This window comes from Microcaecilia unicolor, chromosome 4, assembly GCF_901765095.1.
Source record: "Microcaecilia unicolor chromosome 4, aMicUni1.1, whole genome shotgun sequence".
NCBI lineage: Eukaryota > Metazoa > Chordata > Amphibia > Gymnophiona > Siphonopidae > Microcaecilia > Microcaecilia unicolor.
This window is the reverse complement of record NC_044034.1, coordinates 174,093,628-174,120,162: the sequence shown is the minus strand read 5'-3', so window position 1 is coordinate 174,120,162 and position 26,535 is coordinate 174,093,628. Positions and strand designations below refer to the sequence as shown.

The 26,535-nt window shown below is 42.4% G+C and overlaps 1 long non-coding RNA gene across 1 annotated transcript; it reads left to right on the top strand.

Annotated features, from left to right (window-relative positions):
* The first annotated feature begins 13,530 nt into the window (after positions 1-13,530).
* Positions 13,531-26,114, top strand: LOC115467986. Its single transcript, XR_003941797.1, has 4 exons — positions 13,531-13,630; positions 18,395-18,401; positions 22,913-22,917; positions 26,101-26,114. It is a non-coding gene; the product is annotated as an uncharacterized LOC115467986 (long non-coding RNA).
* The last annotated feature ends 421 nt before the right edge of the window (positions 26,115-26,535 follow it).

Genomic DNA, 26,535 nt, shown 5'->3' with positions numbered 1-26,535 from the left:
AGGAGGGGATATTAGAGATTAATAGATGGTATGGATGGGCTGACAAGCCGCATTGAGCCTGCCATGAGTGGGAAAGCGCGGGGTACAAATGTAACAAAAATAAATAAATAAAATAGAGCATTGTGAGAGAGTGGATGGTATAGGAAAGAGCACTCCCTTACTATTGATACAGTTCAGCCACCTTGCAGTACATGGTGCTAATCTGCTGAGGTGGAGGCTGAGGCTGAGCCTGAGTGAGAGAGGCAGGGCTCAGGCCAGGATGGCATTAAATTCCCTGAGCCAGAACAGTTCAGCAAGACCCTGGGAAGAAAGAAGCCACCTTGGAGTGTGGGTCTCCACAGCATAGTGTGTATAAGCCACCTGATACAAGCTTACCTGATACAAGGTAGGCTAAGCTGTTCTTGGGGTCTGGCTGGAAGCAGACCTGTGTGTGGATACTGTAGGCTTAAAGCTAGTAGCTCCAGCCTTGGTAAGGTTGCCTCTGAAGCTAAGAGAGACTTTACTCTTTATTTTGCTGCACTGTGAAGAAACAGGATTCAGTAATTGTTTAATAAAGGAGTTTTGTTTCACTTCCCCCTTTGTCTGGCTGTATTTTTATGAAGGCCTCCTGCCCCAACTCAGCTCACACAATCACAGTCATGGATACTAGCATAAGTTCACAGTTTTGCACCTAACTTGAGGCCTGAGCACTTACACCATGTCAAAGCCTGATATAACTACTTATTTATTTATTTCTTAGGATTTATTTACCGCCTTTTTGAAATAATTCACTCACTTGTATTTTATAACCTGCACACATAATGCTGACCTGCCCATGCCCCTTCCAAGGCCATGGCCCCCTAGACGTTGCACATGACAGAAATTGTAGGTGCAGGGTCTAGAATAGTGACTAACTGTTGCACATGCAATTACCAATTAGTACCAATACAAGCCCATGATTGACTGTTAGTTCTATTTAACAGCTAATGTTAAGATGAATGTGCAATTGACCTTATTCTATAAATTGGGCGTCCAACTTTGCATGCTACGGGATGAATTCTATATATGGCACTATTCTGTAAGCTGCACTTAAAGTTAGGTACGGTTTATAGAACAGCTCTTATGCCCAGGAATCGTGCCTAACTTTAGGGGCAGCCTTTGCATCAACTGAAATGTGGTGCAAATGTATGTGCCCGCATTAGGCTAGGAATTCCCCTGTTCTGCTCATGACCCTCCCAGTTCAACGCCCCTTTTTAAACTCACACGTAAAATTTAGGTGTGGATTCTGTGCCTAAATGTATATGCATAAATTTCCATTAAATCTAATTAGTGTCAATAACTGCTGGTTAAAAAGCCAATTACTAGTGCTAATTAATTCATTATTCAATTACATTGTGCACACTAATTGTGCACATACCCAAATTTGAATGCACAGTTTTTGGTGACTTTTATAGAATTAGGGGGTAAGTGTAAAGTTGGCTGCCCAGTTCTATAGAATTAGGGGATGGTCTTTATCGGTCATCATTTTCTATGTTTCCATGGCTTTATGTGCACGTGTGTGTGTGTAAGTGTGTGCACGCATGTCTTTGGGTTTATGTATATGGACAGACAAAGGAATAGAACCTCTTCAAAAGGCTCTATCGCTTGGCCAAAACACACCTAAAAAAGCTTTTCTATTGTGTTTGCAGAAACATAATTACTTAAGCTCTGGCTTTTTTATGGAAAAACAGTCATTCATACTTTCATTTTCTCAAAACATCTCATTAATGGGCTGCTGTGCATCACAGCAGTATATTAATGAGAAATTATATACATTTGGCTGCCAGGAGTTCCCATCTTACCCCCCCCCCCCTTTTACAAAGCGACAGTAGTGGCTGCCAGTGTGGCAATGCCGACACAGTCCATTCAAAGTGAATGGGTTGTGTTGGCATTACTGCGTGGCTTTGTAACAGTAAAAGGGGGTTAAATAAATTATGACCATCAATATTTTTTGTTGATTTTACATAAGAACATAAGAGTAGCCATACTGGGTCAGACCAATGGTCTATCTAGCCCAGTATCCTGTTTCCCAACAGTGGCCAAACCAGGTCACAAGTACCTGGCAGAAACCCAGATCGTGGAAACATTCCATGCTACCAATCCTAGGGTAAGCAGTTGCTTCCCCATGTCCATCTCAATAGTAGACTATGGACTTTTCCTCTAGGAACTTGTCCAAACCTTTTTAAAACCTATATATGCTAACCACTGATACTAAATCCTCTGGCAAAGAGTTCCAGAGCTTAACTATTTGTTGAGTGAAAAAATATTTCCTCCTATTTGTTTTAGAAGTATTTCCATGTAGCTTCCTTCAGTGTCCCCTAGCCTTTGTACGTTTGGAATGAGTACAAAATCGATGTACTTCTACTCGTTCTGCAACACTCTGGATTTTGTAGACCTCAATCATATCTCCCCTCATTGATCTCTTTTCCAAGCTGAAGAGCCCTAACTTCTTTAGCCTTTCCTCATATGAGAGGAATTCCATATCTGCTTGCACTTTTTGATCTGAATAATGCATGAAGCCCCTTTTGCAAAATCTCACACTTTGGTGCATGTCTTTGCACACTTAGAGGCATATTTTCAAAGCACTTAGCCTTCCAAAGTTCCATAGAAACCTATGGAACTTTGGAAGGCTAAGTGCTTTGAAAATATGCCTCTTAGTGCTATAAGCTACACAATGTTACACTCTCTAATGCAACTGTACAGCTGTTTCTTTTCTTCTTTTTTAAAAATCATGGATAATAAACTTTAAAAACTTGCAAGATGTTAGTATAACAAGTATTTGGCATATTTGTCCCTGCAGTCTGGTTTATGGTACAGGAACTTAGTACTGGGAATCCTGCCAGTTGTAATCCGTCATGTAATTTATTATTAATGATAAAGAGCACATTAAACTAGTGTGCTATATTACCCTACACTATGCAGGCTCAAGAAATAGAAATAAAGCCAAGGAAGGCAGATATGAACTTGCCCATTTCCCCCTAGTTTATCCAGCCCTGAATCTGCCCCATTAAGGGGGAATTTTAGAAAGAGTTTTTGGCATGCACAGTGATAGGAGTGTATTATTGTCCACCTGGCCAGGATGAACAGATGGATGTAGAGATGTTATCAGAAATTAGGGAGGCTAACAAACTGGGCAACACAATAATAATGGGTGATTTCAATTACCCTGATATATAATGAAGGAATAAGTAGAATATCAATCAACTAATCACGCAACAAATTCTACTGAAAATATCCGTGTATTGAAGGTGTTCTGTTCCATACAAACATAAAAATGTGGAGAAAAAAAGACTTCAGAAACCATGGAGAAATCTCTTAAAGAAAAAACTTTTTCAAGTACTCAGAGAAACTCGTCTTCAATCACTAGTCTTCACAAAAAAAACTCCACTCTTCATTCATGAAATACTTGTACAAACACCTTTTACAATACACTAGGGTGGAGGCAATATTTCAACCACATATGTCCGGTGAACAAACTCCCATTTATAACTTAGCTTGAATGATGACGATGCCACTGGTCCACAACACTCTTCACAATCCTCGATGACCATAAAGCCCATCGGGCTGTTTCAAGGGCTAAACACTGCATCCATATTCACAAGCTTATCACTTTCACCACGCACTAAGCCTCATAATGGCGTCTTTCAATGTGATTTCAATTACCCCAATATTGACTGGGTAAATGTAACATAGGACATGCTAGGAAGGTAAAATTCCTTGACGAAATCAAGGACCACTTTATGGAGCAGCTGGTACAGGAGCCAACAAAAGGAGGAAATATTCTAGACCTAGTCCTTAGTGGAGTGCATGATCTGGTGCAGGAGGTAATGATGGTGGGACCGCTTGATAACAGTGATCATAATAAGATCAGATTTGATATTGGCTTTGGAGTAAATACACACAGGAAATCCAATACATTAGCATTTAACTTTCAAAAAGGAGACTATGATAAAATGAGAAGAACGGTGAAAAGAAAACATAGAGGAACAGCTGCAAAGGTCAAACATTTACATTAAGCATGGATGTTGTTCAAAAATACCATCCTGAAAGCCCAGGCCAAACATATTCCGTGTATTAAAAAAGGAGGAAGAAAGACCAAACAACTGCCGGCCTGATTAAAAAGTGAGATGAAGGAAGCTATTAGAACTAAAGAAAAACCTTCACAAAATTAAAGAAGGATCCGACTGAAATAATAAGAAACAGCATAAGAAATGGCAAGTCAATTGCAAAGCACTGATAAGGAAGACAAGAGGGGCTTTGAAAAAAAGATTGCATTGGAGGCAAAAACATATAGTAAACTTTTTTAGGTATATTAAAAGCAAGAAGCCAGCAAAAGAATCGGTTGGACCGTTAGATGACTGAGGAGTAAAAGGGGTACTGAGGGAAGACAACGCCATAGTGGAGAGATTAAATGAATTCTTTGCTTCACTTTTCACCGAGGAAGATTTGGGAGAGATACCGGTGACAGAAAGGATATTCAAAGCTGACGAGTCAGATAAACTGAATGAAACCTCTATAAACCTGGAAGATGTAATGGCGCTATTAGACAAATTAAAGAGTAGCAAATCGCCTGGACTGGATGGTTTTCATCCCAGAGTACTTATAGAATTGAAAATGAACTTGTAGAACTATTGTTAATAGTATGTAATTTATCTTTACAATCAAGCTGGTACCAGACTTGTAAAGTAACGCCAATTTTTTAAAAAGGTTCCAGAGGTGATCTGGGAAATTATAGACCAGTGAGCCTGACATTGGTGTCAGGCAAAATGGTAGAGACTGTTTTAAAGAACACAGTATATTCAAAAGCATGGATTAATGAGACAAAGCCAACATGGATTTAGTGAAGGGAAATCTTCCCTCATCAAACTATTACATTTCTTTGAAGGGGTGAACAAACGTGGATAAAGGTTAGCCAGTCAATATTGTGTATCTGAATTTTCAAAAGGCATTTGACATAGTACCTCATGAAATACTCTTGAGGAAACTGGAGAGTCATGGGATAGAAGGTAGTGTACTATTGTGGATTAAAAACTGGTTAAAAGATAGAAAACAGAGAGTAGGGTTAAATGGTCAGTATTCTCAATGGAGAAGGTTAGATAGTGAGGTTCCTCAGCAGTGGCATAGCCAGACCTGACATTTTGGGTGGGCCCAGAGCTAACATGGGTGGGCACTATGTATCTAAGCATGAGTAGTGTTTCTTGGCATACTACAAAATAATGCCTTAGAATGCACTTGATGATGGATTTCTCTGCCCAACAGCTGCCCTGCATCAACATAAACCCCAAACATATTTTAATGGAAAAAACAATATTTTTAAATATAGTTATGTTATGCCATATCAAACTTGACCAGACATAAGTCCACCCTTAGCTAGCATCAGCCCTTTCCTTCTGTACCTTACCCTCTCCTCCCCATCCATCCCCATAGCCAAGTATCAGCCCATCCCCACCATCCATCCCATAGCTAGGCATCAGCCCTACCTTACCCCCTCCCCCACTCCTCCCTGTAGCCTAGTGTCAGCCCTGTCCTACCCCCTATCCATCCCCTATGGTCTGTCATCTCCTCCCCCTCCCTCAAAGGACACCAGCACTAAATATAAAACTTTTTTTTTAATGTCCTGGTCCCTGCAGAGCCCACCTCCACTCAGAGACCTGCCTACATTAAATTTAGAACATTTGTTTTTAACCTGGGCAATGCAGAGACCAACCTCACCCAAAACCCCACCAACATTTACAACCTTTTTAAAATTTTAACCTGAGCACTACTAAAATTTATTGTTGGTGGGTTTCTGGGTGGGGTGGGCTCTTCACTGTCTAGGGCAAAATAAAGATATATTTTGAACTCTTCATTGCCTAGGAAAAAAGAGGTATATTAATGATTAAACATACCTTTTTTTGCCCTAGGCAGTGAACAGCCTACCCCCACCAGGAAGCCACCACTAGCCAACATTACACTGTACACATTAAAATTAAAACATTTTATTTATTTTACCTGGACAGCTGGCTTGCATGTGGTGGCAGGCGGTGCAGACTTGAGCACCTTGCTTCGTTCTGTGTGTGCTGGCTCCTATGCCTGTTCTGGGGCCACAGGGGAGTGCTGAGGGTGGCTGGGGGGGGGGGGGGGCAAGAAAAGGCTGATATTGCTCTAGCGAAGGCAAAGTAGAGGAGCCGCAACACTGATAGCAGCTGGTAGATTTTTCCCTGCTGTACTGTGGCACCAGCGTGCAAACGGGGGGCAGGGTGGGGAGCAAGGCACAGCAGCAGAGTGAAGATAGAGTCAGACCTCATAGTGAGCGAGGGAGTAGCGTCGTGGGAGTGCAGCGCTAGACTGGCCAGGTCTAGATCAGGAAAGGGGACCCGAATTAAGAAAAAAAAAAGTTAGTCTGGTAGGAGGAGGACTGGAGTGCTGCCGGCTACCGAAACGTTGCACGTTGTGGAGGCTCAACTGAGCCGTGGCAGAAAGGCGCCAAATCGCACATCCTATCAGAACAACTGAGTGGGCCTGAGTATAGTTTGCCGTAGCTACGCCCCTGTTCCTCAGGGGTCTGTACTGGGACTGCTGCTTTTTAACATATTTATAAATGATCTAGAGATGAGAGGAACTAGTAAGGTAATTAAATAGCTGATGACACAAAGTTATTCAAAGTTGTTAAATCACAAGAGGATTGTGAAAACTTACAAGAGGACCTTACGAGACTGGAAGACTGGCCATCCAAATGGCAGATGACGTTTAATGTGAGCAAGTGCAAAATGATGCATGTGGGAAAGAGGAACCTGAAATATAGCTACGTAATTCAAGGTTTCACATTAGGAGTCACCGACCAGGAAAGGGATCTAGGTGTCATCTTTGATGATATGTTGAAACCCTCTGCTCCGTGTGCGGCGGTGGCTAAGAAAGAAAGTAGAATGTTAGGTACTATTAGGAAAGGAATGAAAAACAAAAATGAGGATGTTATAATGCCTTTGTATTGCTCCATGGTACAACCGCACCTCAAATATTGTGTGCAATTCTGGTCACCGCATCTCAAAAAAGATATAGTGGAATTAGAAAAGAAACAGAGAAGGGCAATGAAAATGATAAAGGGGATGGGATGACTTCTCTATGAGGAAAGACTAAAGCAGCTAGGGCTCTTCAGCTTGAAGAAGAGGCATCTGAGGGGAGATATGATAGAGGTCTATAAAATAATGAGTGGAGTGGAATGGGTAGACATGAATCATTTGTTATTCTTTCCAAAAATACTAGGATTGGAGGCATGCAATGAAGCTACAAAGTAGTAAATTTAAAACAAATCGGAGAAAATATTTCTTCACTCAACGTGTAATTAAACTCTGGAATTTGTTGCCAGAGAATGTAGTAAAAGCAGTTAGCTTAGCAGGGTTTAAAAAAGGCTTGGCTAGCTTCCTAAAAGAAAAGTTCATAAGCCATTATTAAAATGACTTGGGGAAAATCCACTGCTTATTTCTAGGATAAGCAGCACAAAATGTATTGTACTATTTTGGGATCTTACCAGGTATTTGTGACCTGGATTGGCTACTGTTGGAAACTAGATGCTGGGCTTGATGGACCATTACTCTGTCTCAGTATGGCAATGCTTATGTACTTAGGGCCTGATTCTATATTTGGCGCTGCAAAAATAGACATGGATAGAAAACATGCCTACACGTATTCTATAAACCATTCATAGGTGTGGTATATAGAATACGCATTGCGCCATCCATGCAAGTAAAATTTAGGTGCAGCTGTTTACACCAATGAAAAGCTGGTGTCAATGTCCACTCCTAACTTTAGGTGTGGAACGGGCTATCCTATAACAGTGCATGTAAATTTTAGGAATGCCCATGACCCACCCATTCTCGTCCCATGGCCATGCCCACGTTTGAGATCCATGTGGTAGAGTTTACAAGGACTAATTTATAGAATACACTTAGCAAGTATTGCGCGTAAATTCTAATTAATACCAATTACTGCCAAGAATTGCTTTTAACATCCAATTATCAGTGCTGATTGGCTTGTTAAACAATTGAGTTGTGCACACAAATTAGAATACACCCAGATTTGTGTGCACAACTTTAGTCGCACTATATAAAATTTGCAGGTTATCCCATGGGGTACAGGGGTATAAGTAGACATGTTGTCAAGACAGTGTGTAGCCACAGCTGGGTATGATTTGGTTAGAACAGGGCAGAGTTGTGATGTATGTGTGTATTTTATAAAATACAAGAACCCACATGGAGTAGATGCACACATTTACTGTTCCAAAGTGATATAAATGTGTGCATTGGCATTTGCATGCTATAGGGGCTAATTCCAGGATAGCATTTTATAAAGGTACATAGTATAAAATTGGCTTCAAATAGGAAACTGTACCACTAAAAATGTCTTATGCCCCACTCACAAATGCTCACCTTGGTTCCCTCTAGAACACTGGACCCTTACGTGCGAAGGATAGAAACTGGAAAGGAGATGGTGTAAATCTTACCTGGATGAGGACAGGCTAAACTTTAGGAAACATATGACAAATAGAATATAAAGACCATATGGCCTTATCCAGTCTGCCCATCCATGCTATCTACTCTCCCTATCACTCCCTTAGAGATCCTAACTACTTGTCCCAAGCTCTCTTGAATTCAGATGCTATTTTCATCTCTACCACTTCCATGAATTCACCACCCATTCTGTGAAGAATTTTCTCAGGTTATTTCTGAGTCTATCCTCTTTCACCTTCATCCTATACCCACTCATTCCAGAGATTCCTTTCAATTGAAAGACTCACCTCCTGTGAATTTGTAGCACGTATGTATTTAAATATCTCTATCATATCTCCCCTCTCTCACCTTTCTTCCAAAGTAAACATACTGAAATCTTTCCCCATATGCTTTATGATGAAGACTACTGACCATTTTATTAGCTACCAGTCACGAAATGCCTAGCCACCCACCTGGGGCTAACCCTGCAGCTACTTAGAGGGTCTATCCCCAGCACAGCTCAGGTCCACCTGCACCTGGACATGTGCTCTACACTAGCACCCTTCTCCCACTGACTGGCTCCCAACAGCCTCTAGGCAAGTCTCCCGCTTTCAAGTTATTCCTGGTGATTTCTAGGTTACTACTACTACTACTACTTAACATTTCTAGAGCGCTACTAGGGTTACGCAGCACTGTACAAAATAAGCAAAGAAGGACGGTCCCTGCTCAAATGAGCTTACAATCTAAAGAACGAAATGTCAAGTTGGGCAGACTAGATTTCCTGGGTAGAGGTGTAGAGGTTAGGTGCCGAAGGCGACATTGAAGAGGTGGGCTTTAAGCAGAGATTTGAAGATGGGCAGGGAGGGGGCCTGACGTATGGGCTCAGGGAGTTTGTTCCACGCGTGGGGTGAGGTGAGGCAGAAAGGGCGGAGCCTGGAGTTGGCGGTGGTGGAGAAGGGTACTGAAAGGAGGGATTTGTCTTGAGAGCGGAGGTTACGGGTAGGAACGTAAGGGGCCACACTCCCAGTAGTCTCACAGTTCCTAGAAAGCACTAACAGATCCAACACACGAACCACCAGGATTCTTAGTAAGTCCAGACAAGTAGAGTCAATAAACTAAAAAAAGGTTTAATGTCATAAAAATTTTGAATGGTGAACCATAAAAAGGAACAGTCATTTTTTCTGTGACAGCTTTAAATATAAACTTGCACCCCTGCTGGTCAAACTATAGAAATACACTTTATGAAATATTCTTATAATTCATATGCTGGAAAATTCACCATTTTGCCACACCACCCTCTGGGCCGACTCTGTCCTGTTTATATCTTTTTGAAAGTGTGGTCTCCAGATTTGTACACAATATTCTAAATGTGGAGTACTGCCACTGACAAAATGGCTACCGCTGGAGGTCCCAGGAGCCATTTTGAGATGGGAGCTGACATGAGCAGGAGCGATATGCAATCGTTCCTACCCATGCAAGGAAAAGATCTTTAAGGAAACATAAGCCTGCAGTGCAGAGAAAGAAGCCCAGCTGCTTTTAAAACAATCTCTGCTGTTAATTGGGTCGGCTGTCCTGGCTTGAACCATGGAACTAGCTTCCTGATCTTTCGTTATTTGTTTCCAGGTCTGACTGGCATGAAACACTGAGTGAGTTTTAAGGTTTATCTCTGTTTTTCCCTATTTGAATGTTTTGAGATTCTTATGTTTTGAGATTCTTACGTTATGAGGTAAATATTCTAAAGCCCCTGTGCTTGCACGTTATTTTCAGAAATTGCAAGAAATGAATTCCTTGGACAATGAATGCAATAGAATCAAAGGACTTTTGAAAGAGGTAGCAAAAATAGCAATAACTAGCTTCCCCAAGTGAAAGATTGTAAATTGCTGCAAGGAATGGAATCTTCATGATCCCAAGTTCACATTTTGCAAAGATGTGCAAACAATTGTGCATGAGAATACATCTTTATATGATAGTGCCAAATACCCTGGTCAGTGAGAATATCTTTATTTGCAGCATGTGAAAAAAAAAGCCCCAGGTGAACATTTCCAGATATCCTTCTGCTTACATACCTGAGGACGTTTGTAAAATTGAGGACACTGGCTATAAGCAACAAATTTTTCTTCTAAGAGTAGTGTGAAGATTTGCACCTGTGAATCACAGCTGATGAGTGGGATGGAGCATGAAATTAGATGAGCAGGAAAAGCTGAATGGTGGCTGAAAAAGTGAAGCAATCATTTCCTTGATGCAGCTGTAGTTCCAAAAACAAAATAAAACAGAAGTTATCACAAGCACTTTCTTTACAATCTGCTCTCTTTGCTTTCAATTTTGTGATTTTGGTGCTGCACAGAAATCATTTTCACATTTTGGAAGCTCCTCCTGCCTCTAACTGCTGACCTGTAAGTTGTCCTTCATGACAAAAGTGAGCCTGTTGAACTGTGCTGGTGAGACACGTGGGGGCATAATCGAACGGGGACGACCATCTGTAAGGGCGTCCATCTCTAAGGACGTTCTGGCGAAGGGGCGGGGAAACCTGTAATATCGAAACAAGATGGACATCCATCTTTCGTTTTGATAATACGGTCGGGGACACCCAAATCTCAACATTTAGGTCAACCCAATCTCACCTCAGGCCCACCCATTTTAGGCACCAAAGTGCACAGTCTTCCTCTCACTCCCCTACTTACTACTACGTTGGACTCGGCAGCGCAAACGGTGCAGGCAGTGATTGAGAGAGGCTGGCAGCGTCGGAGCTTCCCTCTGCGAGTCCCGCCTACATTGTTTCAACTTCCTGTTTCCGCATAGGCGGGACTCGCAGAGGGAACCTCCGACGCTGCCAGCTTCTCTCAATCGCTGTACTGATCGTGCTGCTGAGTCTGACACTGGTAGCCTTTCTATCGCTTCGCTGGCAGGCAGTGGAGAAGGAGGACGGGCTGGGAGGAGGATGGGCTGGGGGAAGAAGAATCGCTGTACATGGGAGAGTAGAAGGCAGTGGAGAGAGGAGAATCACTGGACATCTTTAGGAGGGGAGGGCAGGGGAGAGAGGAGAATCACTGGACATCTTTAGGAGGGGAGGGCAGGGGAGAGAGGAGAATCGCTGGAGATCGATGGGATGGGAGGGGAAGGCAGGGGGGAGAGGAGAATCACTGGACATCATGGGGAGGGCAAGGAAGAGAGAATTGCTGGACATTGATGGCATGGGAGGGGAGGGCAGGGAAGAGAATCGCTGGACATGGATGGGAGGGGGACAGCAGGGGAGAGAGGAGAATTGCTGGACATGGATGAGAGGGGAGGGCAGGAAGAGAATTGCTGGACATCGATGAGAGGAGAAGGCAGGGATGACAGAATTGCTGGACATGGAGGGGAGACTCACTGGACATGGATGGGAGGGGGATGGCAGGGGAGAGAGGAGAATTGCTGGACATGGATGAGAGGGGAGGGCAGGGAAGAGAGAATTGCTGGATATTGATGGGAGGAGAAGGCAGGGAAGAGAGAATTGCTGGATGGGAGGGGAGGGCAGGGGAGAGAGGAGAATCACTGGACATCGATGGGAGGGCAGGGGAGAGAGGAGAATTGCTGGACATGGATGGAAGGGGAGGGCAGGGAAGAGAGGAGAATCGCTGGACATGGATGGGAGGGGAGGGCAGGGGAGAGAGGAGAATCACTGGACATACATGTCAGGGGAGGACAGGGGGCAGAGATAAATCACTGGATATGGATGTCAGGAGAGGACAGGGGGCAAGGAAGAATCACTGGACATGGATGGCAGGGGAGGGCAGGGGGCAGATCACTGGACATGGATGGGAGGAGAGGGCAGGGGAGAGAGGAATCTCGCTGGACATGGATGGCAGGGGAGGACAGGGGGCAGAGAAGAATCACTGGATATGGATGGCAGGAGACGACAGGGGGCAGAGAAGAATTGCTGGACATGGATGGCAGGGGAGGACAGGGGGCAGAGAAGAATCACTGGACACGGATGGGAGGGGAGGTCAGGGAAGAGAGATTCGCTGGACATGGATGGAAGGAGAGGGAAGGGGAGAGAGGAGAATCACTGGACATGGATGGCAGGGGAGGAAGGGACAGAGTGGAATCACTGGACATGGGAGGGGAGGGCAGGGGAGAGAGGAGACATGCTGGACATGGATGGAGGGAAGGGAAGAGAGGAAGCAGATGCACATGGATGGGAGGGCAGGGAAGAGAGGAGAACTGCTGGAAATGGATGGAGTGCAGAGCAGGAGACAGAGGAAAATTGCTGGACATGGATGGATGGAGGGGTTGGCGGGGAGAGAGGAGAAATGCTGTACTTGGATGGAGGAGAGGGGAGAGAGAATTATTGCTTTACATTAATACAGGGGAGGGAAGAGAGGAGAAGTGCTGGATGGATGGAGGGGAGGAAAGAAAAAAGAAGAAGATGCACATGGATGGAGATGAGGGAAAGGGAAGAGAGGAGAAAAACTGCACATGGATGGAGAAAATAGGCAAAAGCTGGATCCACGTTATACCTCCTCCAGTCAATTCCATGGAGGAGGACCCAGCTTTTACTTATGGATGTATGGCAAGAAATGAAGGAGGAAAGTAAAGAAATAAATGGAAAAGAAGCCCTGGAAACGGAGTTAAGGGAACGCAGTAGAATCAGAGACTGGGACCAATATGGATAGAAAAACAAAGTCACAAGACAACAAAGGTAGAAAAAAATCATTTTATTTCCTTTTAGTGTTTGGAATATGTCCAATTTGAGAATTTACATCTGCTGTCTTATTTTACACTGGGTATACTAGAGCTGTAACAGCTTACAAAAATTATTTATAATGAAAAAAAATCACGTTATTTTTTTCTCCTATACTAGTATAATATTTTCAATGATATCTGTTTATATGCACCATGGCTGGTATAAGGGGTGTGGCTAATGTGGGTGTGGCTATCACAGGGGTGGAGCTATATTTGGTGACCCCGCCCATAATGAGTACCGGCACCTTTTTGTTCTACAAAAAAAGCACTGTTCCTCACTGGATCAAGTTATGATCAGCCTTTTGTTATTGTTCGATTCCCCCCCCCCCCCCCCCCCCCACGGCCCCACAACAGGCACAGGAGCCAGCATGTGCACACATGGAGTGAAGCACAGTGCTCTGCACCATCTGCAAGCAGCTACCAAGGTAAAATAAATGTTTTTTTAATTTTAACATGTACAGAGTGTAATCAAAATGAATGCTGGCTGGTGGTGGGCTTCTGGGTGGAGGGTGAACTCACTGCGTAGGGCAAAGAAAAGTATATTTAATCATTAAATATACCTTTGTCCTAGGCAGTGAACAGCCTACCCCCACCCAGAAACCCACCAACAATAAATTTTATTATTATTATTATTTGTTGTATTTGTATCCCCCATTTTCCCACCTATTTGCAGGCTCAATGTGGCTTATATAGTACCTTGGTGGCGGACGCTACTTCCGGTATGAGAAATACAATTGATTCAAAGTACATGAGTTATAGAGTGAATTAAGTGGTTAAGAGGAGAAATTAAGTGTTTTGGCTTAGTAGCAAGTTTCGTTGTGTTGCATGATTCGGGTATTTAGGCTGGATCATTATGGTATGCCTTCTTGAATAAATTGGTCTTTAATGATTTCCGAAAGATTGTTATGTCATGTATTGATTTCAGGCCATTTGGTAATGCATTCCATAGTTGTGTGCTTATATAGGAGAAGCTGGTTGCATGTGTTGATTTATATTTTAGTCCTTTGTAGCTTGGGTAGTGGAGGTTTAGGTATGTGCGTGCTGAAGTTTTTGTGTTTGTGGTTGGTAGATCTACTAGGTCTGCCATGTAGGTCGGAGTCTCGCCGTGGATAATTTTGTGGACCAGGGTGCAGATTTTGAATGCAATCTGTTCTTTGATTGGGAGCCAGTGTAGTTTTTCACGTAGGGATTTAGCGCATTCATATTTCGTTTTTCCAAATATGAGTCTGGCTGCGGTGTTTTGGGCTGTTTGAAGTTTCCTCTTAATTTGTTCTTTGCATCCGGCGTAGATTGTGTTACATTAGTCTAGGTGACTTGCACCATTGATTGTACCAATCTTTGGAATATTTCCCTCGGGAAGAAAGGTTTTACTCTAAGTTTCCACATTGAGTGGAACATTTTCTTTGTTGTATTTTTCGCCTGGTTTTCTAGCGTTAAGTTTCGGTCGATGGTGACTCCGAGTATTTTCAGGCTGTCTGAGACAGGTAGAGTATAGTCTGGGGTTTTTATATTAGTTGGTTTGTTCATATTGTATTGTGATGAGAGGATGAGACAGTGTGTTTTTTCTGCATTGAGTTTTAGTTGAAATGCATCTGCCCATGAGTTCATGATTTGAAGGCTGAGTTTGATTTTGTTTGTGATTTCTGTTAGATCGTGTTTATACGGGATGTAAATTGTGACATCGTCTGCATAGATGTATGGGTTGAGGCCTTGACTGGATAGGGATTTGGCTAGTGGGATCATCATTAGATTAAAGAGGGTCGGCGATAATGGTGAGCCTTGGGGTACTCCACATTCTGATTTCCACGGTGGTGAGATGTTCGAATTGGATATCACTTGGTATGTTCTTGTGGTTAGGAAGCCCTTAATCCAACTGAGTATCTTTCCACTGATCCCAAAATAATCTAGGATGTTTAGTAGTATTTTGTGGTTTACCATATCAAATGTACTTGGCATATCAAATTGTAGTAGGAGTACACTTTTACCTGTTGCAATTTCTTGTTTGAATTTGGTTACGAGAGTGATTATTACTGTTTCGGTGCTGTGGTTGGAGCGAAATCCTGATTGAGATTCATGTAGTATTGAGAATTTGTTTAGGTATTCGGTAAGTTGCTTGTTTAATAGTGTTCTGGTTAAATTTTAAAAACAGATGGTGGGTTTTTTGTGTGTGGATGGTCTGCAGTGCCCGGGTTAAAATTTAAAAAGTTTTTAATTTAATGTAGGTGGGTTTCTGGATGGAGGTGGGCTCTGCAGTGCAGCTGTTGGGTTCACTACTTAGAAATCCATCATCAAGTGCATTCTCAAGCATTATTTTTTAGTATCCCAAGAAACACTACTCATACCTTTATACACAGTGCCCACCCATATTAGCTCTGGGCCCACCCAAAATGTCAGGTCTGGCTACGCCACTGCTGCAGTGGACTTCACAAATTGCTTCCAGGTGCATAGCTCCCTTACTTTGGATGCTGAGCCCCCCAACCCCCCTAAAACCCACTCCCCACAACTGTACACCACTACCATAGCCCTTAGGGATGAAGGGGGGCACCTACATGTGGGTACAGTGGGTTTCAGGTGGGTTTTAGAGGGCTCACATTTACCACCACAAGTGTAACAGGTGGGGGGGGGGGGGGGGGATGGGCCTGGGTCCACCTAGCTGAAGTGCACGGCACTCACTAAAAACTGCTCCAGGGACCTGCATACTGCTGTGATGGAGCTGGGTATGACATTAGAAGCTGGAAAAAATGTTTTTTAATTTTTTTTTAGGGTGGGAAGAGGTTGGTGACCACTGGGGGAGTAAGGAGAGGTCATGCCCGATTCCCTCTGGTGGTCATCTGGTCAGTTTGGGCACCTTTTCGAGGCTTGGTCGTGAAAAAAAAGGGACCAAGTAAAGTCAACCAAATGCTCGTGAGGGACGCCCTTCTTTTTTCCATTATCGGCCGAGGACGCCCATCTCTTAACCACGCCCCAGTCCCGCCTTCGGTACACTGCTGACATGCCCTTGTGAACTTTGGTCGTCCCCGTGACGGAAAGCAGTTGAGGACGCAAAAAATCGGCTTTCAATTATGCCGATTTAGGCAACCTTGGGAGAAGGACGCCCATCTCCCGATTTGTGTCGGAAGATGGGTGTCCTTCCCTTTCGAAAATAAGCAAGATAGTGAACCTTTTGTTTTCAAAAGTGAGGAAAACAAATGCTTGAGGGATTCACTAAGTTGTGTGTTAAGCCACTGGAACATTGCAAACTGCACTCAGTTCTACATTCTATACCAGCAAAGATACAGCTGTGCAATTAGAAACTGAAGCTCAGAAAAAGCTGAGCTACTAAATTTGAAGCCCAAATTTGTCTACATTGAAAAAAGGACATCCAATGTGGGCACTCACAATTTGTAGTGTATTTTCCAAAAGGTTCCCTGAATGCATAACCTTTTGGAAAATACATGTAAAGCCTCAGGAAAAATATCTGTATTTTGTGCACATACAGCTGGAATAGCCATTTTACAGAAAACAAGTTCCAACCCCCCCCCCCCCCCCCCCCTCCCTAGTAACACTCAGGGTTTGATATGTGTAAATGCTAGCACTTATTCACCTTAGGGGTGGGGGGGAGTTATCAACGTGGACTACGGTTAAGTCAGATTACTTTACCACAAGTCAGCTTATTTAGCACAGGGTCTCATTGCACGTTGTTTTGTATTTGATGTTGTATTTGATTATTGATGTTAGATTGTGATATTTGTTATTGTTATTTTTCTTAATTACGTATGTAATTTTGCAATCCACTTAGAATTTTTCAGATAATGCTGAATATATGATTTTTCAATAAACAATAATTAACACTCTAATTTTCTAGGGTACAACTCTTATGTGCTTATTAAGTGCTATGACTAAAACTTAAGAGCACTGGTGCTTGTTCAAAGCTGAATGATATAGCTCTTTTCGTAAACATGTGGTTTTATAAATTGCTTGCTCCCGCTTTATGGTTAGGAAAATTGATGTGTATTTCTCAAATCCTATAAGGAGTTTACAAAAGACTCTGGCATAAATATTTAGCCGGCAGTGGTGAGCATTTTGCTGTTCACTGCCGGAATTTATTCCCAGATATCCATTGCCAGGCATGTCTGGCTAACACATGGCTGGTCAAGTCGATATTCAGAACTTAACCGGCCATGGGTTACCGCATAAAGATAGGACTGTGTTTTGTGTGGTCACATTTATGCAGTTACCCTGGCCGGTTAAGTGCTAAATATTGGCACTTAACCAGACAAGTTCTGACTCCGTCTCCAGAACACCCCCAAAGTAGCCAGCTTTCACTTAGGCGCTAACTGCTAATTCTCAGCGGCGATAACCAGTTAAGTGTGGCTGAAAATTAGTGGATAACCACAACCGAGCAATTTATCTGGTCAGCAGCCATTTCTGGCAGATTAAATCATTTTTAATATTGACAATCCATTTCCAGTGGGCTGAAAATTGTGAAAATATTCCATTTCCAACTACATATCCTAGGTAAAACTAGGGCTTTAAATGTAAAATCCAACTTTATGCTGAGATGTGAGAAGGATGGGTTTAGGATTATTCTTGAAGGTTTTCTACTGAAAAAAAGAGAGTCGGGCCTCTTAAACAAGGTACACCACAAATGGTGCATATTCCATGAGGAGTGGAAGAGGGAGGGAAGGAGGGCATGAAAGTACAGAATATGACTGTGTGTTTTTTTTTTTTTTGTTACATTTGTACCCCGCACTTTCCCACTCATGGCAGGCTCAATTTTATCATACTTCTCACATATGATTACACACAAAACTCTCCCAGATTCTCTCCATATCACACAAATGATTCTACTTTTAAAACCAGATAAACACCAATGTTCACTCACATACAGGCCTATTTCACTGCTCAATTTTGAGGCAAAGCTTTTGGCCAAGATTTTGGCAAATCATTTGGCCAAAATACTGCCAGACCTAGTGCCTGAGGTACGAGTCAGTTTTTTTAAAGGACGAATGGCCATAAAAATATTTGCCTTATTTTAGCCTCCTTGGAAGCGGTATGTGCTCATAGAACCCCCTCGCTCGTGGTCGGTTTCGATGCCGAGAAGGCTTTTGACTACATTTGCTGGCAATTTCTTTTTCACACACTCCAAGCCTATGGATTTCTGGTGTTGTTCTTGGAAGCAGTTCACTTCTTATATTCGGTCACAACAGCAAAAATGTGGGTAAACGGTCTTCACTCACAGTCCTTCCTGATCAGACATGGAACCAGACAGGGCTGCCCCTTATCCATGCTCTTATTCGTTTTGGTTCTAGACCCTTTGATTAGGGATGCGCTGGTGAATCCAGGGATCCCCTTCCGATCTTTGATGTTCAAAATATCAGCCTATTCGGATGATTTGCTGGTTAATTTAACAGATCCACAAAACTCTTTGGATGTGCTGATGACAGCTTTTGAGAATATGGAGATTTTGCTGGATTCTGCCTTACTTTGCAGAAGTCCATGGCCCTGGCATCATCCGTTCAGGTATGGCAGGGTTGGAGGGGGGCATTTCCATTATGCTGGGCAAAACATTCTGAGGGCGAAACGTGGCCACGTCGGGTTTGTTTTATGATTCATATCAATAAATGATTTTATATTTTTATGTTTTCTATTAGTCTACCTTTTTTTACTATTATTATATTATAGTAAGGAGACTGTTGCCTTTTTTTGTTTATCTCTATACATTCCAAATACTCCCTCTCTTTTTCTTAAGAAAAGATCATCGTATTTTGTATTGACATCTCTCACAGTTTTATGGCGCGGGAAGAAACCTAAACTTGCCACAAGTTTATTTTTCGGGAATTGGAGAAGAGGTGGGCTGAGCCTCCCGGATCTTACTAAATACAACCTGGACTGCTTGACCCATCACTTAGGGGATTGGTTCCTAGAGAGAGAAGATTATACCCCAATCATGGTAGAAGCTGAAATTTTCACACCTTGGAACTTGGGATATCTTTTGCAGGCTAAAGGAAGATGATGTCCAGGGGTGGCATGGGGCCATGTCTTGATAGCCCCTCTATGACATCTGTGGAGACTGCTCACTACTTCTTGGAGAATTTCTGCCCACACCTCAGCTCACCTGCCTATTCAAGGTAGTACAGATTTTATGCCTGGTATTAATAATAATATTACCTTTAAACGATGGGGAGAATTAGGCATACGGCATATCTATCAGGTGCTTTCATTGGAGGGTTCACCTATACAATTGTCAACTTTAAGAGGTGGGATCTTCTCACATATGGGGGACAGTTTTGCATACCATTAATTAAGACATTAGATACAATCTTTGGAGAAGACAGGATTGGCTGATGGACATGTATCAAAACTAAAAACTCTTCTGTGCTCAGAAGAGAGAGACCAATTATCATTTTCTGCACTTCATAAGGCCATTGAACAATTTCTAGCACAAAACTTTAAAGTATATATTCAAACTAAATGGGTGACGGATTTACAAAGCTTGTCTGACTCTCTAGACATCTCTCAATGGGTATGTTGCATTCCACAACTGACTCTGGCAGCTGATCTACAAAAGTGTCAGTTTTGAATCTTATATAGGACATATTTCTCTCAATCCCAATTGTTTAATGTGGGTGGCATTGAATCTGCAATATGTTATAAATGCATACCTTTTATAATACTTTCATTCACGCTTTCTGGGAGTGCTTGATCATCAGGCATTTCTGGAAACAATCTATTTTTTAGAGGGTCTCTTGGATTCCCCCATCCCGTTGTCAATGGTGGGTCTTCTATTGGATAAACATGAGGTTTTATACCCGCAGTGGGGTAATCGTTGTCTCCTTAATCAAAAGGCAGTTCCTTGGATATATGTCAATTGGGGACCAGGGCTATAAGAATACAGCCCCTTCCCTGTTTATTTAGAATAGGGTTGGCTATTTATCATGTACTCATGTCATTTTATGGTGGTAACTTTATTGTTCTAAGAGGGTGTGGGCATGTGAGGGAAGAGTTGGGGGATTGTTTGATTGTGGGACAAAGTTGATGACTGGTTTGTTATCTGATAAGTTAATTCTCTTGATGGGTCAGGTCATTGGGCTCTATAAACTGTGTATTAGGAGAAAGTTTAGAGGGAGGGTGAGGGGGGTTACTGGGATGTTTTATAAGAGGTGGTAGAGTTCCATTTTCGGTTGAAAACTTGGTCATTGCCCCTGTGTTTTTCTGTTGCTTGTTTTAATAAAGAGAGTTCACGTACCATAAATTAATGGGTTCGGGGGGAGGAGGGTTGGGGAAGGTGGGGAGGGAGAAAATGTTTAAAAGTTTGATGACGGACTAAATCATTTTGTCTTTACAGTGTATGCTTTGACAATTGAAACTTTGTATACCCACATTATTGGATGTATTTACTTTAATTTGTCATTAATAAAATGTTGAACCTAAATGTAAAATCCAAATAATGAATCATTACTAATGAAAGTATGTAGAAGAAACAATTTTACTTATCCTAGAGAACAGATGGTTGCCTTCCATAACTTACCTATTCTAACATGAACCTTTGCTCACTGGAGTACTAAGTTTTGAGAATCTTAGGAAGGACAAATGCTGAAAAATAGTGAGGATGCAGACCTGAAATCCAAAGAGGAAGAAGTGGTATCTTCTGTCCCTTTCAGAGAACAGCTGTTTTAAAATAACATTTCAACCTACTTCAAATCTTGCTAAGAAGACAGAGGTTGCTCTGATAGGGAGTAATTCTACAAAAGTCATCTAATGATTAAAGATTGTTTATTTAATACCACTCATCAATGTTAAATAATATGTTTTGCTTTATTTGTTGTCAGTTATTTTAAACCCTGATACAGCCCTTGCGTGGGTGAAACATGGCCAGTGTCACACTTTTACAGTGGTGGAAATAAGTATTTGATCCCTTGCTGATTTTGTAAGTTTGCCCACTGACAAAGACATGAGCAGCCCATAATTGAAGGGTAGGTTATTGGTAACAGTGAGAGATAGCACATCACAAATTAAATCCGGAAAATCACATTGTGGAAAGTATATGAATTTATTTGCATTCTGCAGAGGGAAATAAGTATTTAATCCCTCTGGCAAACAAGACCTAATACTTGGTGGCAAAACCCTTGTTGGCAAGCACAGCGGTCAGACGTCTTCTGTAGTTGATGATGAGGTTTGCACACATGTCAGGAGGAATTTTGGTCCACTCCTCTTTGCAGATCATCTCTAAATCATTAAGAGTTCTGGGCTGTCACTTGGCAACTCGCAGCTTCAGCTCCCTACATAAGTTTTCAATGGGATTAAGGTCTGGTGACTGGCTAGGCCACTCCATGACCCTAATGTGCTTCTTCCTGAGCCACTCCTTTGTTGCCTTGGCTGTATGTTTTGGGTCATTGTCGTGCTGGAAGACCCAGCCACGACCCATTTTTAAGGCCCTGGCGGAGGGAAGGAGGTTGTCACTCAGAATTGTACGGTACATGGCCCCATCCATTCTCCCATTGATGCGGTGAAGTAGTCCTGTGCCCTTAGCAGAGAAACACCCCCAAAACATAACATTTCCACCTCCATGCTTGACAGTGGGGACGGTGATCTTTGGGTCATAGGCAGCATTTCTCTTCCTCCAAACACGGCGAGTTGAGTTCATGCCAAAGAGCTCAATTTTTGTCTCATCTGACTACAGCACCTTCTCCCAATCACTCTCGGCATCATCCAGGTGTTCACTGGCAAACTTCAGACGGGCCGTCACATGTGCCTTCCGGAGCAGGGGGACCTTGCGGGCACTGCAGGATTGCAATCCGTTATGTCGTAATGTGTTACCAATGGTTTTCGTGGTGACAGTGGTCCCAGCTGCCTTGAGATCATTGACAAGTTCCCCCCTTGTAGTTGTAGGCTGATTTCTAACCTTCCTCATGATCAAGGATACCCCACGAGGTGAGATTTTGCGTGGAGCCCCAGATCTTTGTCGATTGACAGTCATTTTGTACTTCTTCCATTTTCTTACTATGGCACCAACAGTTGTCTCCTTCTCGCCCAGCGTCTTACTGATGGTTTTGTAGCCCATTCCAGCCTTGTGCAGGTGTATGATCTTGTCCCTGACATCCTTAGACAGCTCCTTGCTCTTGGCCATTTTGTAGAGGTTAGAGTCTGACTGATTCACTGAGTCTGTAGACAGGTGTCTTTCATACAGGTGACCATTGCCGACAGCTGTCTGTCATGCAGGTAACGAGTTGATTTGGAGCATCTACCTGGTCTGTAGGGGCCAGATCTCTTACTGGTTGGTGGGGGATCAAATACTTATTTCCCTCTGCAGAATGCAAATAAATTCATATACTTTCCACAATGTTATTTTCCGGATTTAATTTGTGATGTGCTATCTCTCACTGTTACCAATAACCTACCCTTCAATTATGGGCTGCTCATGTCTTTGTCAGTGGGCAAACTTACAAAATCAGCAAGGGATCAAATACTTATTTCCACCACTGTATATAGACCTCTCATAAGTATTTATTTAGTTAGTTTATTTATTTATGCATTCTTGTATCCCACTGTTATCCAAAAACAAGTTTCGGATCAAAGTGGTTTACAATTTACATTTTGCTAGAGTTACAATAGTGTTGTGCAATGTTGAGAGGGCATCTATAGTTCCTGTGGTTATTCAGAGAGTTTTTGAAGAGATCGATTTGAAGTGGAAAAGGTAATGGTAGCTTTTGTGTTCGATTGTAGAGTTTTGGTGATATTTATGCATATAGTTTTTGAAGAGGTAGATTTGAAAGGAAGGCAACGATATCTGTGTGATTAGCTGTAGAAGTTTTTGAAGAAGTAGATTTTCATTTCTTTTCTGAATTGGAGGAGATTTGTGATGCTTTTTAGGGTTTTTGATATCAATATCCACTAGGTAGCTAAATCCTACTATGTAGGTAGTTTTGTAGATGGTGTTTTGCAGTTGGGTTGATGTAGGAGCAGGTTGTTTCTGTTTTCTGGGCTGCCAATTCTTGCGACATGTTCAATCATGTTAAACATATATTTGAATGCCAATCCGAATAGTATCTTGAAAATTAGGGTGCTTACTTTGAAAAATATTCTTGCCTTGACTGGTAGCCAACGTGGTGGGGCATAATCAAATGGGGCACCCAAGTTTTCCTGAGGACACCCTCATAGGACATCCCAGCAAAGGGGCAGGGAAACCCGTATTATCGAAACAAGATGGGCGGCCATCTTTCGTTTCAATAATACGGTCGGGGATGCCCAAGTTTCAACATTTAGGTCGACCTTACAGTTGGTCGTCCTTAGAGATGTTCGTCCCCGGTTTTTGGCGATAATTGAAACTGAGGACCCCCATCTCAGAAAAGACAAAATCCAAGCCAGTTGGTCATGGGAGGAGCCAGCATTCGTAGTGCACTTGTCCCCCTCAAATGCCAGGACACCTACTGGGCACCCTAGGGGGCACTGCAGTGGACTTCAGAAATTGCTCACAGCTGCATAGCTCAGTTACCTTCTCTGCTGAGCCCCCCAAAACCCACAACTGTACAACACTACCATAGCCCTAAGGGGTTTCTGGTGGGTTATGAAGGGCTCACATTTACCACCACAAGTGTAACAGGTGGGGGGGATGGGCCTGGGTCTGCCTGCCTGAAGTGCACTGCACCTACTAAAACTGCTCCAGGGACCTTCATACTGTTGTCATGGAGCTGGGTATGGCATTTGAGGCTGGCAAAAAATATTTTTAAAGTTTTTTTAGGATGGGAGGGGGTTGGTGACCACTGGGGGAGTAAGGGGAGGTCATCCCCGATTCCCTCCGGTGGTCATCTAGTCAGTTCGGGCACCTTTTTGAGGCTTGGTCGCAAGAAAAAATGGACCAAGTAAAGTCAGCCAAGTGCTCATCAGGACGCCCTTCTTTTTTCCATTATCAGCTGAGGACGCCCATGTGTTAAGCACACCCCAGTTCCGCCTTCACTATGCTTCCAACATGCCCCTGTGAACTTTGGTTGTCCCTGCGATGGAAAGCAGTTGAGGATGCCCAAAATCGGCTTTCGATTATGCCGATTTGGGTGACCCTGGGAGAAGGACTCCCATCTTGCGATTTGTGTTGAAAAATGGGCACCTTTCTCTTTCAAAAATATGCCAGATAGTGTTTCAAGTAGTGGGGTTGCTCTTTCACATTTCAATTTCTTGAAAATCAGTCTTGCTATCGTGTTTTGGACTGTTTGCAGCATTTTTAGTATGTTTTCTTTGCACCCTACATATGCTGCATTGCAGTAGTCTAGTCACGATAGTATCCCTGATTGGACCAGTATTTGGAAAGATTGTCTAGGGAAATAGTCTCTTATTCTTTTTAATCTCCATAGTGTTCTAAAGCATTTTGATGCTACTGCTGATATTTGATTGTCCAGTGTTAGGTGTTTGTCCAGAATGATTCCTAGTATTTTAAGTTGTGTTTGGATGTGGTATGTTTGTTGGTTGAGTTGAATTTTTGGTAGGATGTGGAGTTGTGTGGGCTGGAGAGTACTAGGAATATGTTTTTGTCTCTATTCAATTTGAGTTTGAAAGTTCTTGTCCATTCTTCCATGAGGTCCAATCATTTTTTTTATTTTGTCCTGTATATTTGTATGTTTGTGATATTGTTTTGGAAAGCTATAAAGTTGGTGACATCATCTGCGTATATAAATGGGTTGAAACCCATTAATTCTAGTTTTTTCCAAGTGGCGCCATCATTACATTGAACAGTATTGGTGATATTGGTGATCCCTGTGGTACCCCACACTCAGAGATCCATGAGGTTGATGTTTGGTTGGACAGCTTTACAATGTAGGATCTGATCTTTAGGAAGCCATTGAACCATGTCGCCACTGCACTGCTGATTCCTATGTTGTTGAGCAGTGTCATTAGTGTGGTGTGGTCTACTAGGTCGAACATTTTGTCCTTGGCATATTATACTTCTGAATTTTGTTATCAGGGTGGTTATGACAGTTTCAGCGCTGTGTTGTGGTCTGAAACCTGATTGGGATTTGTGAAGAATTGAGAATTTCATCAAGTATTCTGTTAGTTCCTGTGTTACTAGACCTTCCATCATTTTGGTCAGTAGTAGTATTGAGGCTACTGGTCTGTAATTCGTGATATCGCTGATCTCACTGGTAGTGTTTTTGGGGATAGCTGTGAGTACTATGTTGCCTTTGTTTGTTGGAAATTGACCTCTTTCAAACATGTATGTCATGTGTTTGATGAAGTACTCAATGAACCAGTCTGGTGGGTTTTTCATCATGAAGTTGGGGCATTTGTCAAAGAGGCAGTATGCATGCACATATTTTGTCAATAGTGTTTTTACTGTGTCTAGTTGGGGTGGTTTGAATGTGATCCATATTCTGTCTGCTGCGGTGTGTTTGGTGTGTGTTTTGCAGTCCTGTAGGTAGTCTGTGATGTTTATTTGTAATTTTGCAAGGTTTGATTTTATATTTATTATTTTGTTTTTGAAGTATTGTACAAGCTCGTCTGCAATTGGTGGTGTTTCAGTTGTCCCCAATATGTTCTGGGTTTTCAGTAGTTTGAACAATTTAGGTGTGAGATCCGTGCCCAAAATTTTATGCATGAGTTCAAAAAGGAGGTGCAGAAATGGGAGGGTCACGGGCAGAATAGGGGTGTTCCTAAAATGAATGTGCATAGTTATGGAATAAGGGGGAATGTGTTTAATTTAGGGATAAAGATTTGTACCACATTTCAATTGGTGCAAATGGTTGCATCTAAAGTAGACTGAATTTCTGGGTGTAAGCGCTATTCTATAAACCACGCCGAACTTTAAGCGTGGCTTATAGAACTGCACTTTTTTCAGCACCAATTTTTCAGAGCAATATATATAGAATTCACTGCATAGCTTACAATATTCTGTAAGTAGCCCATGCAGATGTCAGCCATGCCTAAGCCACAACCATGTCCCTTCTTTGTAAATGCCCCATAGCAATTTCATGTTTATCCATTTTCGCATTTAATTATAGAATAGCAGTTAGGTGCTTATGCACACACATATGCTTTTTCCCATATGAAATGGCAGTATTCTATCAATGTAAGCATACCAATGACATGTTATAACATGAGGTGGTATGTAAGTTAGGTAGGGGTACCATTACAGAGTAGCACCCTACTGGTATTCTGTACATTTACATGTGCAAGAGGTGTGTAAATGCAGTTAGGTAGATTCTATGCCCTAATAGGGGTAGATTCTGTGAATGGCATCCAAAGTTAGGTGATGAGATGATCCATACAGAGCTGTCTTTATAGAATACTAGTTTAAGTGATTTTCCTGCCTAACTTTATATGTGACTTTAGTCTTTGCTCACACCTTTTCAGCAGTGGCTCA